Source organism: Mustela erminea, chromosome 7 (assembly GCF_009829155.1).
Source record: "Mustela erminea isolate mMusErm1 chromosome 7, mMusErm1.Pri, whole genome shotgun sequence".
Lineage (NCBI taxonomy): Eukaryota > Metazoa > Chordata > Mammalia > Carnivora > Mustelidae > Mustela > Mustela erminea.
This window is the reverse complement of record NC_045620.1, coordinates 65,466,970-65,478,499: the sequence shown is the minus strand read 5'-3', so window position 1 is coordinate 65,478,499 and position 11,530 is coordinate 65,466,970. Positions and strand designations below refer to the sequence as shown.

The 11,530-nt window shown below is 42.5% G+C and overlaps 1 protein-coding gene across 7 annotated transcripts in view; it reads right to left on the bottom strand.

The window, feature by feature from the left end:
* The window catches only part of THADA (THADA armadillo repeat containing), a 329,048-nt gene that overhangs the window by 152,273 nt on the left and 165,245 nt on the right, over positions 1–11,530 (bottom strand). The gene's annotated exons all lie outside the window — the stretch shown is intronic.

Here is an 11,530-nt window from a genome sequence, read left to right as displayed (position 1 = left end):
CTTTCTTTAAAAGTAATATTTAATTATCACTCATTGTGAAATGATGATTAAATGTAATTTTAAACTCCTCTCACTGCACATTGTTAAAATGGAAGAATAGATTATAGTCAACACACACACACACACATACACACACACACACACACACGCACACACACACATTAAGCAAAATACATTTCCAGGTTACTGTTTTGTTAATTACTGGGGGGCAGGGAGGGATCTGATGACATTTCGCTTTTCTCCAGGTCTATGTGGCCTGGAGTGTGAGGGGATATAAAAACAGTCTTTTTAGCCCTGAGCAGATATATCTTAAGCTAAAATCTATCTTTCCCTTGGGTAGAATATCCTAGTTTGATTCAGTAAATGTGCCAGAATCAAGCACAGTTGCATTTTGGTGACAGAGACTCTAGTGGCTATTCAGGATGGAAAATCAGAACACCCGGATCTCCATCCTGCTTTTGGACACTCTTTTATGACCTGGACAAGTCACAGTAACCTCTCTGGGCCTCAGCTGAGCCAGCAGTGGTAGCAATAATCGATACTCAGTGTTCTCATCTGATGTCTATGAGAACATTCCAAAGATGCTTTGGAGATACAAAGTTTCCCTAGTGCAATGTGCCTGTATCCAGCACAGCATCAGCATGTTCTAAGGATCCCAAGCCTCTGAAGGGCTTCAATGAGAGAATTAAGACTGTGGTGTGAATGTTGACCCATTTTTAAGAAGAAAAGACAACAAATTGATGATATAAGGCAATGAGTTTTGTTTTGGGCTTTCTCTCTCTCTCTCTCTCTCTTTTTTTTTTTTTTTTTTTTTTTTTTTTTTGTCTCCGTTAAAAGTAAAGAGGAGGACACTCAAGCCCTTCTGAAAAGAAGTAGGAGTGCTTCTGTCTCTCTAAGCTTCAGTTTCTTCTGGAAAATAAAGCAAATGGATTTGGAATCTCAATGGTCATTTAATAAAGCAAATGGATTTGGAATCTCAATGGTCATTTTACTTTTACTATTGTTTGAAAACCATGTCGTCAGCAGCCCCAGCTGTGTTCTAAGCCTGAACACAAGGTCCTTCCACAGGATGTACAGACCATGCTGACACCTGAACCTCGAAACCTTTCACTCCAATTAACCCTTTCCACATTCATTTTAATCTCATCTTTACTGAGCACCTACTGCACTCTCAGCACTGCGCACCATGAGAAATGACACATTTGGGGGGTGCCTGAGTGGCTCAGTGGGTTAAAGCCTCTGCCTTCAGCTCAGGTCATGATCTCAGGGTCCTGGGATAGAGCCCCGCATCGGGCTCTCTGCTCAGCAGGGAGCCTGCTTCCCCACCCCCTGCCTGCCTCTCTGCCTGTCTGTGATCTCGGTCAAATAAATAAATAAAATCTTAAAAAAAAAGAAAAAGAAATGACACATTTGTCAGCATAAAGCTTGCATCCTGCAGTCATATAGCCTGGGCAACTAATAAAACACCTGCACACCCCTATTTCTTTATCATGCAATATTTCTGCAGCACATGAGGGCATTATAAACCCAAATTAACAGATGAAGCATACAACAAAGCTCAGAAGAGCGAGGTGGACCCTCCAGCATATATAAGCAATAGCACCCAAGCCAGGGCCATATCCATGGCTCCAAGATGGAGCCTGTGGGCTATTCCAAGCTGTACCTCGGACCTGGAAATCCAGGGAGCATAAAGATATCTCCCAGCTAATTAAAACACAAGCTTTACAAGTATGTAGAAAATCCCTAAATGAGTGTGTTTTTGGTTTTTGTTTCTAATATTTGCATGATCATGAAAACATTTCAGGATCACATGTACACTGTAGACTCTCTCAAAAGAGAAACGGATTTACAAACATATACAGACAATTTCCCATATAATTTCAGGGGTTCATGACACACACCCAAAACCCCTGGCGCAGGGCTTCCCAGACCCTGGGTGAGAATCTCCAGTTGCTCCTTTGCACACAGTGTGACTGTCAGGTCTGTGCTCTGTTTAGAGACGGTGACAGAGAACAGGACTCTGGCTCACAGGAAATCACTGGTCTGGAGGGAAGCCAAACCGATAACCCTGTAATCACAGACCAGGGGTACCATGGAGGCACACACACGGCTGTGAGCAGCACAGAGAAGCTAAGCAGGAGGTGGAATTGGAATGGCTTTCTGGAGGGAAGAAAGGACCTTCAAGTGAGGATGATACACACCACGGGACTCCAGGAAGCCCGGAGAACCCTGAAGAGTTTAGAACGTGGTGTTCTGAGGAGGCAACAGGTCTTCTGAGATCTTCCCCCTGCTTCACCCTGTTTCCTAGAGTGATGGCTGAGCTTTAACCAGGTGTTTCCCTCTTTATATTTACCCTCAGAAGCTGTTCCAATTTTCTTGGGAGGTTTCACAGGTAAGTGGCTGGACATCACCCAAACTGTCTCTGTTCACCCAAACTTCCTAAAGGAGGCATGGAGACATCTACTGAGAGCCTAGCACAAGCACAAGCTGGGATAGGTACCAGGAAATCAGAAAGAAAAGCCACACTCAGGCCACAGGAACCTACAGGGAATAGGAAAGACAGGCCGATCAGCCAATGCTTCTCAGGGCTCTAGGAAATAACCATAGGCTGTTACAGAAGAGCTAAGGGGAGACATGCAGAGAGGAGGGTGGGTGGTCTGGGAAATATGGTCCGGCTGGGATGCAATGGGGGCCAGCAGAAATGGGTTTGACCTGTGTCTTTCCCTAGATGAACCTAAACTGCCCTTCTGTGTGCCCAGACAGAAGAAAGGGAACTGAGGTTTACTGAATGCCTACTGTGTGTGGGGGCTGACCATGTAGTCTAGACACCCTAGTTCATTCACTTCACTAAATCTTCATTCCAATGTCATTATCATCATCCCTATTTTAAGATGAGGAAAGTGAGGTTTCCCAACATACTTCAGATCATAAAACTAGCAAGTGGCAGATCCTGCATTCCAGTTAGGGTTTACCTGCAAAATCTAGTCTCTCTCTCTCTCTCTCTCTTTAAAGATTTTATTTGTCAGAGAGAGAGAGAGCACAAGCAGGGGAAACAGCAGGCAGATAGAGAGGGAGAAGCGGTCTCCCCACTGAGCAGGGAGCCCAAAGCAGGGATCGATCCCAGGCTCTAGGATCATGATCTGAGCCAAAAGCAGACGCTTAACTGCCTGAGCCACCCAGGCTCCAAGCAAAATCCGCTCTTTCTAAGATGTGATGAAGCAACTGCCTCGAAATCCTCAGTCTGGAGAAGCTTTGGAAAAGTTCAGCCTAGTCACGCTGAAGTGCGACTTGCTTTTGGAGCCATTAAGTCTCTCACTGGTTAAAGGGGAAGCAACAACAATGAAGATGATGCTGGTAACAGTGAACACTTACTAAGCACCTACAGAGGGCCAGACTTAATGTTAAAATCTTTGCATGTATTACACTATTTAATCCTTATAACAAGACAGAATAGCTGAGAGAACCTTCTCAGGCAATGCGAGAGAGGTATTTTTGATAGGACTTCACAAGGTCCACTGACCTTGTGTGAGTGCCTCATTTCACAAGAGTCAGAGTGCAAGTGTTGAGAGAAGTCTCAGAATGACTTCACAGTCCAGCTAACAGCCCCTTCCACTCTCCCTGACTGACACAGCCAAGGCTCCCCCAGTTCCTCCGTATTCCCGGACCCAGCTCCAGTCCTCTCCTCACTTGCTGCAGGTCAAGCGGTACCTTGTACCAAACAGAAGCCCTGAAACCTCTCCTGCTGATAAAAAAAGCCACCAGCCTTCTCTAGATGTGCCTACCTGACTTGGCAGTTGGCATCTTGAGAGCTGGGTCGAGTTTAAGGAAGCTGTGTGAGATTTACTCCCAAGTCCTTCACCGGATTTACTCAAGAAGGCCCCGCCATCATGGCACGTTTCTCACACCGCAAGGCTATCTGCTGTTGGGCAGCGGTCATCCATTGATCAAAGGTGCTATAACCCTACCTTGCAGGTTATCTCTGCAGTCTGGGTGAGAAGGCAGAGACCTAACCCTACACTATTTTAAAATAAAAATCTTGCTATAAAGTTGACCCTTGCATTACATGGGCTTGGACGGCTCGGGCCCAGTTATAAGTAGATTTTTTTCAATAAATACATGGGGGAAAAATTGGGGGGAGATTTGTGTCAATTTGAAAAAGTCACAGAGGAACTATGTAGCCTAGAAATACTAAAAAATTTAAGAAAAAGTTAGGCGTTATTGTAAGAATACAGAATACAATCCATATAACATACAAAATATGGGTCAATCAACTTTGTTATCAAGACAAAGCTTCCAGCCAACAGGAGGCTATCAGTTAAACTTTGGGGGAGTCAAAATACGCAGATTTTCAATGGTATGGGGTGGGAGGATCAGAGCCCCTAACCCCCTGAGTTGTCCAAAGGTCAACTGCATATGTTCTGTCAAACCAACCATTGTTTCATTCTTAGCACCTCTGCCCACATAATTCGCTCTCACTGGCATGAATGTCCTTTCACCCTCTACACTTGGGGAACCCCTCTTCTTCTGACCTCTGCTCAGGTATCACTTCTTTTGCAAAATCTTACTGCACCCCTTCTGGTGGGAAGCAATCACTTCCTTTCCCACCCCCTGCCCCTGCAATGGCACATTTAGATTATCAAAGCCCGGGGGCACACCTCCTCTGCCTTCCCCACAACAGCCTCAAGGGTCATGGTGGCCAAACCAGAATGATTTGGAGAGCAGAAACAGGGTCTTTCTTTCTTTCTTTCTTCTTAAATTCCAGGGTAGTTAACAGAAACAGGGTCTCATACTTCTGAATAATACAGCACATTGGACAGGAGATAAAAACTTATTCTGGAATCCAGAAGACCTTCGTTTAAATCTAGGTCCTGCTAGTGTGTGACCTTGGACAGGTCAGTGAACCTCTTAAATTTTTATCTTCTCTAAAATGGGCAAGAGAAATGACCTCACGGCGCTGTTGTGAAGCCTAAATGAGATAAAGCGCAAGAGACACAATGCCTACAAGTTAGCGATCGCTCAGCATAACTGTTATTAAAGCGAAGAGGTGGATACCTTTCAAACTTAAGAGCTTTACCCACATGCACAAACTCTCTAGTGTTCTCTGTTTCAAACACTGGCTGAGGACACAGAGCCTTGCTTATACCAAACAGGCTTCAAGGGCTCCCAAGGGCTACCCTTCCCTCTCCCCACCAGCGATGCTGGAAGAGACAGATGGAAGATTGAGTTTCTTTGGGGCAACTGGCTAGTTTACGTGAGGCCTACTGCCTTTATTCTTCAGGTCCAGGGCCCAAATTTCATTCCAATCCTGTTTCTAATGCTGTTCACCAAAGAGTTCTTTTTCGTTTTCGTTGGGTATGACGAGGCCGCTCCCAACGATGAAGAGGCGACAACGAGGAGGACCACAGCCCCGATGACACAGACTCTGCTCCCCATGACGCCGCTCCAACAAGGCTTTCGAATCTTGCTTTCAGGAAACATGTACGTGTGTGTGTGGATACGTGTGTGTGGGTACCTGTATGTGCACATAAGAGAGAAACCCCTGAGGGGGGAAAAAAAAGCTGTACCAGAGTTTGAAAAACTCTGTGTGTCCTGTGACTGTAAGTATGTTTTTGTTGTAAATGCAGCATTCCCGAAGCCCTTCTCCCCCATTCTCAGGTGAGTTCAGTGCCCGGCAGGGTTGCCAGATTCTCTACTTGTCCCTCCTATACCAATTTTCAGTTCATGAAAGGCCCTACCACCACCCAACCTCCTTGTTCCTTTCCCTGCAACTCAAACCGCCAGCACTTAAAAGCTGCGTTTCCTGTAATCTTGCCCTCTGAACAGCTCATGGATTTCTTTACTCAAATATGTTTCTTGGAAGGATAATGGGTTCAGGACTTTTGAAGTTTGATTTTTTAAAATCCTTGGTTTGGGCAGTGAGAGAGAAATAAGAGCCTAGACAGTAGCTAAACTAGAAATTGCACATTGCCAGCTTTCCTGTACAAAATATATATGTATCTGCAGGCAGAACGCTTAGTTTAAATGTTTATCTGCTGGGCAGCTCAAAGCAGTAACTGCTCTTTGCAAACTGACTCCAAACAACATGGTAGAACCTTTTTGAAAAAAAAAAGAAAATGTTTTTATGAAGAAATGCTGACAATAATGAACCACAAGAGAACATCTGAAAACGGCAGTGTGTAACCACCTGGGACAGCTCAACCACAGAGCTCAGCCATGGGAGACATGTTCTCTGAAGATCACCTTCATTCGGCCTCCAAGTTACCAAAGCTCTGCGCAGGCTGATCAGTGACACGCTGTTAACCCCCGAGTGGTGAAAATGGCAGCTGCCAGGAGCTGGGAATTAACCTCCATCACAGTGACACCTGTCCAGGCCCTGCAAGAGCTGGGCACCGCACTGGGCCATGTATGTGGCAAAAACACGGGGGCATGGGTGCAATGACAATAGCTACTTGCATCCGCACCATTCCTTTTGGTGCTAGGAAATAGAGCGAGGGAATTTTCCAACAAGGACAGAGGAAGGTGTCTAGTGTGGTGCTTACTTCAAAGAGCTGCTTGAATGGTGCTCCTTAATTATTTGGAACTACAAATGTGACTTAAATAAATGAAAGGATGCCTGATTGCTGAATGCAAATCCCTGGTTACTTGTTGATATCAAAATATATAGACAAAATATGAAAATTCTTATTTCATCTGAAATTTCATTTTATTCTTTCATTATTTTTTGCCTTGATGAATTCAACTGGAAACGGAATTTTTCAGATTCCAACCAAATGGTCTAGACAGTTGGAAAGAAGGGGTTTTACTCTCTAGAGCAATGAGATGTGGTGCACCTTTACTTAACAATGATTCTTTCCTGACTCTGGGAAAAACATGAAAAAGACTTTATAGCAACATAAATACAAAGACTTTGGAAGCCCTAGAGATTAAAACGGAATCATTATTTTCAGTCTTTCCCCCAAATAAAATGGAATATTATAAAGGGGAAAAATATAGATATTTAACACAAACAGTATAAAACTTTCCTAACAATGCAAATAATCAGTAGATTTAGTTTGGCATAGTCTTCCCTCCCTGGGCATGTGTGAGGGTTCCCTTGGACTCTGAATCAGTAAGCCGCACACTGGTCTACTGGTCTCCCCGTGGACAGCTGGAAAATCTGTCTGGATATACCCTCAGGGCTCCCGGGTATGATAAGCTGTGTGCAGGGGCAGGAGCTGAGGGCGGCAGTTCATGCAGACAGAGGGAAAGAGCTGCACATTCCTTTGAATAGCAAAAGTCCTCACATTGTTTCTACTCTGGTTCCACAAAAAGCTGAGAGATGAGCCCATTCAGGCAGCCAGTGATTTCTAAAGGGGTTGAATGTAATACCTGGCTCCAGCTCGTCTTGCTTCTTTCCTTGTAGATAGTAAGTGGCTCACAGAAAACAGTCCTGAACACACAGGGTCTCCGTGGGATAATAGTCACTACTCAAAGGCCAATTTCTTGAAGCAAATTCCCTAGTTGTAAATCACTCCATTAAACTTTACAGAATGTGGTTCCATATTTACCATGAGTGGTTTCCAGTTCCCAAACACAGGACTGGGTGGGCAACTCAATGGACTACACAAAAGAATTTACCTTCTTTTAAATCTAATATACATACTTAGGGGTACGGTTCAGAAAGGAATGTTCTTGGTCTGGTTGAAAAAGTTTGTTTTTAGCTTTCCAATGTTTCAGAACCCGCGATAGCTCTCTATCGCCACATTAAATACAAGTTTCTCATTCTGGCATTCCAAGCATCCTCAATCTGGCCCAAGACTGGCGGAGCAAATTATATAGGTGCCGAGTGAATCTTTCTCAAACCAACAGAACCTGACTTTTCAGGTGACTATATCTGAAAAGATATTAAAATCTCATAAAATCTAAATATCCTGTGAGTCAAGTAAGGGCTCAGCAAACACTGATGATAATTTCTAAAGAAACACTTTTAAATGTGTACAGTTTTATTAACTTGTGTGTCTGCTAGATGTCTGGCAAGATGCAAGGTATTTTTGAATATTTTATCACATTTTTAGTACTCATATAAACCCTTTAAAATAACTATATAATACTGTATAAACATATGTAGGTTTTGCTCTAGATGGCCTAAGTGGGAACATGTACAGAATGATGAGTTACCCAATGAAATGTAACCACAATCAAATAAATTGCATTGTGCCAATTTCTTTCAGTTATGGTAATGCATGTGTAATCCTTTGTAAGCAATTTATCCCACTAATTCCAATAGCTGGAACTCATATTTGCAGACCCTGTACATAATGAATTGGCGGCCTAGGAATGTTTCCTACTGCTCTAACTAGTGTTTTTCAAAACAAAACCTAAAGCTTTATAATATATGATCTTTTTTAAAAAAAGATTTTTATTTATTTGACAGAGAGAGAGCAAGCGAGCACAAGCAGGGGGAGCGGCAGGCAAAGGGAGAAGGAGAAGCAGCAAGGAGCCTCATACGGGGCTCGATCGCAGGACCGTGGGATCATGATGTGAAATGTAAGGCAGATGCTTAACTGACTGAGCCACCCAGGTGCCCCTATATTATCTTTAAGAAAGGCAAATTAGTCACCAGGAGGACATAATAACTGACCCAAAGTCATCCACCAAATTATGGTCCTTGTAGCACAGCCATCAACCAGAAGTTAATGAAGAACCCCATATCAAGCTGCTACAGCACCCCAAAGGTTGTGGCAGTGTCCTCTGCTGACCTCGATGGACACTGATTACCTCTGGTCAAATCAACTATAGTCACTGAAGGTACAGCGTTCATTTAGAGACAAGTTCAGAATGTCAAAGAAGAGAAATCGTTAACATTTTTAATGATAAGAAGAGACACATACAGGTCAGTGTACTTTGGCTTGGAAAAAAATAATATACGTGATCATCAGCTCTAAGTGACTATTTTGATGGCGTGAAAGCTGCTGTGAAGTAGAAACTCTCACATGGGCCCCTTGGTGTCTCTGGAGAGAGGCTACTTTTAAAACATCCTTAGAGTAAAATATTAGCATCTAGCAATGTGGCCACAGGCAAATTACAAAATGTCTTTTCACAGCCTCACTTGCAAAAGGAGATTAGAGTAAGGGACCTCTAAGGTCCCCTTCAATAGCCAAATCCTGTAATTCAATGGACATTTCAACATCCCAGGCAGAGAGCTATATTTTTGTTTTAAAATATCTTTATGACCTCTCTTGACTTGCTCCATTGCTTAACCTCACAATAATACTGATGCCAATAATAAAAGGTGTATGTCTAATACTACCCACACTCAATCTTTCTATACTTGGAGCCAATTTTCTCTAGTTTGAACCTCTCTGGAGTTGGAGAACAAATGACCAGTGTCTTCGACACACAGGAAAACCCTTCATTAGTTGTATTGGAATCCTGTCATTAAATCACCCCTTGCTCTTCCCTTCCGCAGGCTAAAACCACTCAACTCCTTTAATCATGTAGAACCTCTTCTCTAGAATCTAGCTAATTATTTTGCCTCTACAAAGAGTTAAATGAATCTTCCCAATACTATCAGCTAAAACAATGATTTGTGCTAGAGTTGGATGAGGGAAATTTGAGCATTTCTTTGGATTTCATTACTCTCCAGAGATTGTAATTTGTTTTTTGCTAAAGCTAATTAATGCCCCTAAATGACCCTCCTCTGTTTTGCAGCATCATTTCGAGCTAAAAATCAGAGAGAATGGATTTTTAAAAAACCATGAAGTACATGGAAAGTTTTGAAAAATTCCAAGAAATTGCATATTTTTGGCCTGAAAAAAGAGCAGAAAAAAGCAAGGAATACTGAGATGTTAGCAACAGACCCACCCCATGGAAGATTCTTTCCTCAAATGAAGACTACAATTAGGTAAACTGAGTCACACATCAGCAAGCCTACAGCATCCAAACAGCCGTATTTTTAAATACAGCCGTATTTTTAAATACCTTCAGGGAAAGTTTTACATCCTCCTATGGTTGCCCCAATGCCCATGTTAGTGTCACAGCCAGAAAGTACTTAAGTATACTTATACTTTTTCCTGCTTCAACTTAATTTCTTTTTGCTGATTCTATATGCCAGGCAAATAGGAATCTGGGTCAAATGAAACTGGGTCAAATTCTGAACTCACATGCCAACAAAGACAATACATGGATGGCAAATAAACACATGTAAAGATGCTCAGCATCCTTGGTCATTAGGGAAGTTCAAGTTAAAACCACAATGAGATACTACTACACACTCACTAGAAAGACTAAAAAGTTAAAGGCTGAGCATACCAAGAGTTGCCTGGGATATGGAACAACTGGAACTCTCATCCTTTGCTGGTGGGAATGTAAAAGGGTACAATCACCTTGGAAAACATTTGACATCAAAAGTGAAACATACGCCATCCACACAACCCACTCATTCCACTCCTAGGTGTTTATGCTAGAGAAATGAAAACATGTCAGTGCAAAGACTTGTACAGGACTATTCCTAGCACCTTTATTTGAAATAATCAAAACTAGACATAGCACAAATGTCCAGCAAGAGGTGAGCCTATAAAAAACTTGTGATACATCTGTGCAATAAAATATATTCAGTGATAAGAGGGAGCAGAAACACATAATAACACGGATGACTCTCAAAATTAACACTGCTGAGTGACAAAGGCAGACATAATAGAAGGCATAATGGGGGATTCCATTTATATGAATGGAAACGACATAAACACAAATTAATTTATGGTTCCAGAACACGGAATAGCTGTTGCCAGATAATGGGAGCAGGGTGGCTGGAGATCACAAAGAGGCATAAGGCAACTTTTATAAGTGATGGGTATGTTTCACTATCTTGAGGGGCGATGGTTTTATGGGTGTATAAACTTACCAAATAGTACACATTAAACGTGCACTTTATTTTATACCAATTATACCTACATAAGGCTGGGTTTAAAGAATAACCTTTCACATACTTTAGAAAAGTTGCTATGCTATGGACAGCCCATCTGGTTTCCCCTTCTCTGCCTCCAGCCCTACCCACACAACATCCCAAGTCTTCCCTTCCTCAGATCAAACAGGCACAGCTATTTCCTTTGAACTTTTATGACTAGAATTAACTTTTCCTTGTGCTCTCTTAAAGAATCAAATCAATAAACACTGGAATCCTAACGATTAATCATGTAAGAGCCAAAAAACAAAAACTGTTTTTTGGGTTTTTTTTTCCCCTGGGACAATGTTCCAAATCAACATGCTGTTCTAGGACAGGCTTAGGGAGATTAAGTGAAGTGCCCAAGCTCAAAACAGGAGTGAATGAACAAGCTGAGATTCAAAGTCAGGTCTGTCTGCCTCGATTGCCTGTGCTAGTTGCAAAAACCAGTGTGCCTCAACTATGAGGCTTTGTACCACCATAGGACTGAACAGCAGTAACATATGTTAAAAGAAGTTCAATTTTGTTACACTTACGCACACTTGACAACTCAAACCATTCAACTGAGCAACGCCAGATTTGTTGGGCCAGCTTTAATAAACACATCTG